General features: G+C 44.9%; 1 protein-coding gene across 4 annotated transcripts in view; it reads left to right on the forward strand.

The window, feature by feature from the left end:
- LOC105003397 (apolipoprotein L2-like) overlaps window positions 1-6,712 on the forward strand; it is a 41,549-nt gene that overhangs the window by 4,282 nt on the left and 30,555 nt on the right. The window contains exon 2 of one of the 4 annotated variants that reach the window (XM_010860534.1): window positions 3,630-3,694. The exons of the other annotated variants lie outside the window; for them this stretch is intronic. The gene's annotated coding sequence lies outside the window, so the exon portion shown is untranslated. The remainder of the gene's footprint in view (window positions 1-3,629; window positions 3,695-6,712) is intronic. 4 annotated transcript variants of the gene reach the window in all.

Genomic DNA, 6,712 nt, shown 5'->3' on the forward strand with positions numbered 1-6,712 from the left:
GTTTTGCCATACATCAACATGCATCCGCCACAGGTGTACACGTGTTCCCCCTCCTGACCCCCCCTCCCACTTCCCTCCCCATACCATCCCTCTGGGTCATCCCAGTGCACCAGCCCCAAGCTTCCTGTATCCTGTATCGAATCTGGACTGGCGATTTGTTTCTTATATGATATTATACATGTTTTAATGCCATTCTCCCAAATCATACCCCCCCTTCCTCTCCCACAGAGCCCAAAAGACTGTTCTATACATCCAAGTCTCTTTTGCTGTCTCGCATACAGGGTTGTCGTTACCAACTTTCTAAATTCCATATATATGCATTAGTATACTGTATTGGTGTTTTTCTTTCTGGCTTACTTCACTCTACAATAGGCTCCAGTTTCATCCACCTCTGTAGAACTGATTCAAATGTATTCTTTTTAATGGCTGAGTAATACTCCATTGTGTATATGTACCACAGCTTCCTTATCCATTCATCTGCTGATGGACATCTAGGTTGCTTCCATACCCTGGCTATTATAAACAGTGCTGCAATGAACATCAGGGTACACGTGTCTCTTTCAATTCTGGTTTCCTTGCTGTGTATGCCCAGCAGTGGGATTGCTGGGTCATATGGCAATTCTATTTCCAGTTTTTAAAGGAATCTCCACACTGTTCTCCATAGTGGCTGTACTAGTTTGCATTCCCACCAACAGTGTAAGAGGGTTCCCTTTTCTCCACACCCTTTCCAGCATTTATTGCTTGTAGACTTTTGGATTGCAGCCATTCTGACTGGCGTGAAATGGTACCTCATTGTGGTTTTGATTTGCATTTCTCTGATTATGAGTGATGTTGAGCATCTTTTCATGTGTTTGCTAGCCATCTGTATGTCTTCTTTGGAGAAATGTCTATTTAGTTCTTTGGCCCATTTTTTGATTGGGTCATTTATTTTTCTGGAATTGAGCTGTAGGAGTTGCTTGTATATTTTTGAGATCAGTTGTTTGTCAGTTGCTTCATTTGCTATTATTTTCTCCCATTCTGAAGGCTGTCTTTTCACCTTGCTTATAGTTTCTTTTGTTGTGCAGAAACTTTTAAGTTTATTTATGTCCCATTTGTTTATTTTTGCTTTTATATCCAATATTCTGGGAGGTGGATCATAGAGGATCCTACTGTGATGTATGTCCGAGAGTGTTTTGTCTATGTTCTCCTCTAAGATTTTTATAGTTTCTGGTCTTATGTTTAGATCTTTAATCCATTTTGAGTTTATTTTTGTGTATGGTGTTAGAAAGTGTTCTAGTTTCATTCTTTTACAAGTGGTTGACCAGTTTTCCCAGCACCACTTGTTAAAGAGATTGTCTTTTCTTCACTGTATATTCTTGCCTCCTTTGTCAAAGATAAGGTGCCCATAAATGTATGGGTTTATCTCTGGGCTTTCTATTTTGTTCCATTGATCTATATTTCTGTCTTTGTGCCAGTACCATACTGCCAAGATCCTTTCTTATGGCTCTAGGGTTACTTACCCACAAAAAGCAATGAACTACTGATACTCGCAGCCCATTGGGTGAATCTCAAGAGAAGTTTGCTGAGTGAATTTAAAAAGATCTGCCTTGGGACTTGCCTGGGGGTCCAGTGGTTAAGACTCTGCTCTTCCTCTACCAGAGCCACAGGTTTGATCCTGCGTGCCACATGGCACAACTGAAAAATAGAAGTAAAAAATGCAACGGCCAGTCTTAAAGGGTTACGTGCTACATGACTCCACTTATAAAATATTCACAAAATGCCAAAATTCTAGGAATGGAGAACAGATCAGTGGTTGCCCAGAATTAGGGAAGGCCCAGAAAGAAGTGACCCCAGAGGATCAGCACAGGGAGTTCTTTCGTGGGCACAGAACACTCTGTATATCAGTTTTCATGATGGTTAAATGAATCTGCACATATGATACAATGTGGTAGGACCATCTCTGCCGGGGTCCAGCCCCGGTGGATCCAGGAAATTCGAAGCGGGGACAGCGTCGGCGAGGATCAGGAAACAATTGCTTAATTAAACGTTAATTAAGGATATAAAGAGTGGTTAAATAAGGATAGCTCAGTGAGGAAATTCAGTGGAGAAAAGAGGCTGAATAACTTGGTTTACGTGGAAAGCTAATAAAATTCCAAGGCTAGGAATTTACGTCACCTAGGCCGCAGGCGTCATCCCGTTCTCCCGAAGGAGAGGAGACACTAAGGCCTCCCCTGTCAGATCTTAGAAGCCCAGCAAAATTAGTAGGCTTGATGAGTCTCCATGCTCCAATTCAGCCGGAAGGTGAGAGAAAGAACGACATGGGGAGACCAAATTTCGGTGAACAAGGCCCGCACTTTATTTTCCAAAGTAGTTTTTATACCTTAAGTTGTGCATAGGGGATAATGGGGGAAGGGGTAGAGTCAGCAGTAAGCAGGCTTTCTTCCTGCAAACTTATCATATGCAAAAGTTTAGGTGATTTACATCATCTTCTGGCCAGGAGGCCTGTTAACATTTTAAGACCCTTTCTTCAGAAAACTTATTTTTCTCTAAAGGTGATTAGTCAGGCTCCACCCTTCAAAAGCATTAGATAAAGTTGCATTCCTATAGGGCAAAGGTGTGGTAGGCTATAACAAGAAAAGAATTAACTCAAGGGTCCAAGATTACAAACATTAAAGCTACTACTTACATTCTATAAACCAATTATATTAATCAATACACTGCCAGGGACACAGTAGGTAAGGGATATGGAAACTTAGCAGCAAACATTGGCCCAACAAGTGAAAAACCCTTCACCAATACAATTTCTAACCAATCTTTTAACTGCTCAAAGGAATCTGTATTTAGACAGTTTAGAACATCTCATGCCTCTTATGGTTGTGAACTAAAACACTCTTGTCACGCCCAGGAACTTTATTAACTGGAGCTGTAAGTTAACTCTTTTTCAGACAGAGAGATGGTGGTGGGGGACAGCCCCCCGTAAAGTCAGAGGTGTAGGTGAGAGCACAAGGCAGAAAGTAGGCAGACTCTGGTTTTGGGGGTAGATGCTCGAGAATTTCCAGGGGGACTCCTGAGGCTCGATCCCGCCTTTGCATATGTCGAATCTCCTTCCTCATGACCTTTGCCACAGGCAGAGTTCCTCACACTGGCTCCTGGCACATCTCAAAGACATAAAAATGAGAACATGCAAAAACTGGTAGAATTTGAGTGCAATCTATATTCTGCTGCTGCTGCTGCTGCTGCTGCTGCTGCTACTGCTGCTAACTCGATTCAGTCCTGTCCAACTCTGAGCAACCCATGGACTGCAGCCTACCAGGCTCCTCCATCCATGGGATTTTCCGGGCAACAGTACTGGAGTGGGGTGCCATCTATATTCTAGTTAGTTGTATTTTGATAGTGACTGCAGTTATATAAAATATCACCACTGCAGGAAAATTGGGTAAAGGGTACACAGGACCTCTCTGTAGCAATTTTACAACTGTGTGATTTTGTCTGTGAGTCTATACTTATTATTATTTTTTTAGTCTCTGATTCAAGAGTTGAATTGTGGAGATAAGGATCGTTGGATAAATGAAGGGGAAGGGAGGCCAGCTTTGTGACCTTGGGAAATGAATGAATGAATCTTCTAAGTCTGCTTTCTTATCCACGCACAGGAATGATGAGAACGGCAGACAACTCAGGGAGGTTTTAAAAGAGGAAAAGAGATGATGCCAACATGGTGAGCCCAGAAAACAGCACTTCCTGTTGACTGAGCACCTACTGTTCACCAAGCCCAGTCCCTGCCTTGTCTCACTCATCCTCTCAGTGACTCTACAGGCTACTCACTCTTTCTATGAGCAAGGAAACCAAGTCACAGCAAAACCTGGGGTAGCCTAAAAGGGCTGCATGATGGCAAATTCTCTCCCTACTCATGGAAGATGCAGAGTCATGGACGCAGCCGAATGGGGCCCAGAGGCTCTGTGACGAAAGAGTTCAGGCAGCTTTCCCCCTGAGGTGGGGCTGTTCCAGGAGCGAGTTAACACTTGGAGCCAGTTGCAGTGGGTCCCCATGGGCCCGGTCGGACCCATCTCCCAGTGCCCACTAGGGCCTCTGGCAGCTGGGCTCACTTCTTAGGCCAAGTGGTATTTGACATTGTGACTCATCTCAAGCTATTGTGGAAGAAAATTACATTTTTAGACTATTCAAGGATTTAAAGATTTCTCTTCCTCTAAGGAAATGGCATAATTCAGAAAACAAACCGAAACAAGAGGCAGGGAGACCCGCCCAGATTCCCCACTTGAGGGGCAAGTCTGAACCTTAGTTTTCCCTTGTGACTCAGGGATAATAAATGTTGTCATCAGAGGGCTGTGGTAGCTTACACAACAATGTGTGTGAAAGTGCTTTGCAGATTGTAAAGGGTTCAGGTGCTACTATGTTTTCCGATAAAGGTTCGGTTTTTTAACAATTTATTTAAAATTTTTAAAATCATCAACTTTACCATTTTACCCATTTTTAAAATTTTTATTTATTCACATATTTGATTATTCACTTGGCTGGGTTCTCCTTGCTTTGATGTGCATGTTCAGTCCCATCTGACTCTTTGTGACCCCATGGACTGTAGCCTACCAGGCTCCTCTGTCCATGGGATTTTCCAGGCAAAAATACTGGAGTGGGTTGCCATTCCTTGCTTGCAGCAGGCTTTCTCTAGTTGTGGCATGCAAGGCCTACTGTTTGTTATGGTGCTTGGGCTTCTCATTGCGATGGCTTCTCCTGTTGCAGAGCACAGGCTCTAGACACGTGTGACTCATGCACTCTATAGCACGGGCTCAGTAGTTGTGGCACCCGGGCTTAGTGGCTCCCCAGTATGTGGAATCTTTTTGGACCAGGGATTGCACTTGAATCCCCTGCATTAGCAGGAGGAGTCTTATCTGCACCACCAGGGAAGTCCTAGTTTAGCCATTGCTAAGTGTAGAGTTCAGCGGTGTTAAGGACACCCACACTCAGTTCAGTTCAGTTCAGTTGCTCAGTTGTGTCCGACTCTTTGTGACCCCATGAATCGCAGCACACCTGGCCTCCCTGTCCATCACCAACTCCCAGAGTTCACTCAGACTCACGTCCATCGAGTCAGTGATGCCATCCAGCCATCTCACCCTCTGTCGTCCCCTTCTCCTCTTGCCCCCAATCCCTCCCAGCATCAGAGTCTTTTCCAATGAGTCAACTCTTCGCATGAGGTGGCCAAAGTACTGGAGCTTTAGCTTTAGCATCATTCCCTCCAAAGAAATCCCAGAGCTGATCTCCTTCAGAATGGACTGGTTGGATCTCCTTGCAATCCAAGGGACTCTCAAGAGTCTTCTCCAACACCACAGTTCAAAAGCATCAATTCTTCGGCGCTCAGCCTTCTTCACAGTCCAACTCTCACATCCATACATGACCACTGGAAAAGCCTTGACTAGACGGACCTTTGTTGGCACCTTTGTAGGACACCCACACTGTCATGCAATTAGCATCACCCTCCATTCACAGAATGTTTTACATCAAAAGAGAAACTCTGTCCCCGTTAAACAGTAACACCCTACTCTCCCTCCCTTCCACCCCTGACAGGCACCTCTGAATCCTTGGTCTTTGTGAATTTGACTCCTCTCAGGAACTTATTTGAGTAGAGTCATACAGTGTTTGTCCTTTTGTGACAAACTTTTTTTTTCCTTTTGACTGTGGTGAAAGGGCGTGCTAAATCCTCACCTTGATTTGAGTCTGCAGCCCCCTTGGTGGCTCTACTGTGAACTGGTGTTTATCGAGTCCAGGAATGTCCAGTGTCCATTCTGCATCAGAAGACCTTTATGATAACCTGCCCATCACTTAAATGGATGTTTAACTGAGTTCTTCTTCTCACTGTGGTTTTGCTTGGCTGTCAAACTAAAGTCATGCTAGTGAAAGAGAGAAGAGTTTATTGGGGAAAGAAATGACAGAAAAAGAACTTTAAACTAGGAGTGATATTTGCAAGTGGCAAATCTCAAACTTGGTTGGAATCTTGGCTCCTCCCCAGAAATCCGCCACCTCGCCCCTCCCCTCTTATTTGCAAAGTCCGATCAGACTCCTGGCCTATGTTCCAGCGTGATTGTAAGACCAAACCATAGTGTGTGGCCCTCATGGGTGACACCCATCACTCCTCTGTGTCTCCTTCTAAGGCTAGGGGAGGTGACCACGATGACACAGGGACATTTCCTGGGATGAAGTGGCCCAGATGGAAGGTCAGGCAGGCCTCCCTGGTGAGGGGGAATCCAGCCCCACTGCCGTTCCTTCTGCTTGGGGCAAAGCAGAAAAGTCCACCAGCAGTCCAGCTGCACGACTCTCGGGCTCTGGGACCTTTACTTCTCAGTTTCTTCATCTGAGAAATGGAGCTGACGCTTCCTAGAGCTGATGTGAGAGTAAAACAGGCAAGGTGTGGACAGTGCCTGCACAGAGTGGGGGACACGTTTGGCCCTCCATACACCTCGGCTCTTTGCTGAATATCCAAACAGGAATTAAGACTGGCTTTCTGTTGTAGACTTTCTGAGTTGCCAGGTCCCTAGCCTTCCTCCATTTGGAGAAAAGAGGCCTGTAGTCAAGTGCAAATAAGTCAGGGAACAAAGAGCAATGTGCTCTCAGCCCTTTGCATGAACTTGGCATTCATCCAGATGGCCTTGACTACCAAGTCTGGAAAAGGTCAGTTTTCATTCCAATCCCAAAGAAAGGCAATGCCAAAGAATGCTCAAACTAC

This window comes from Bison bison, unplaced genomic scaffold, assembly GCF_000754665.1.
Source record: "Bison bison bison isolate TAMUID 2011002044 unplaced genomic scaffold, Bison_UMD1.0 scf7180017864468, whole genome shotgun sequence".
Lineage (NCBI taxonomy): Eukaryota > Metazoa > Chordata > Mammalia > Artiodactyla > Bovidae > Bison > Bison bison.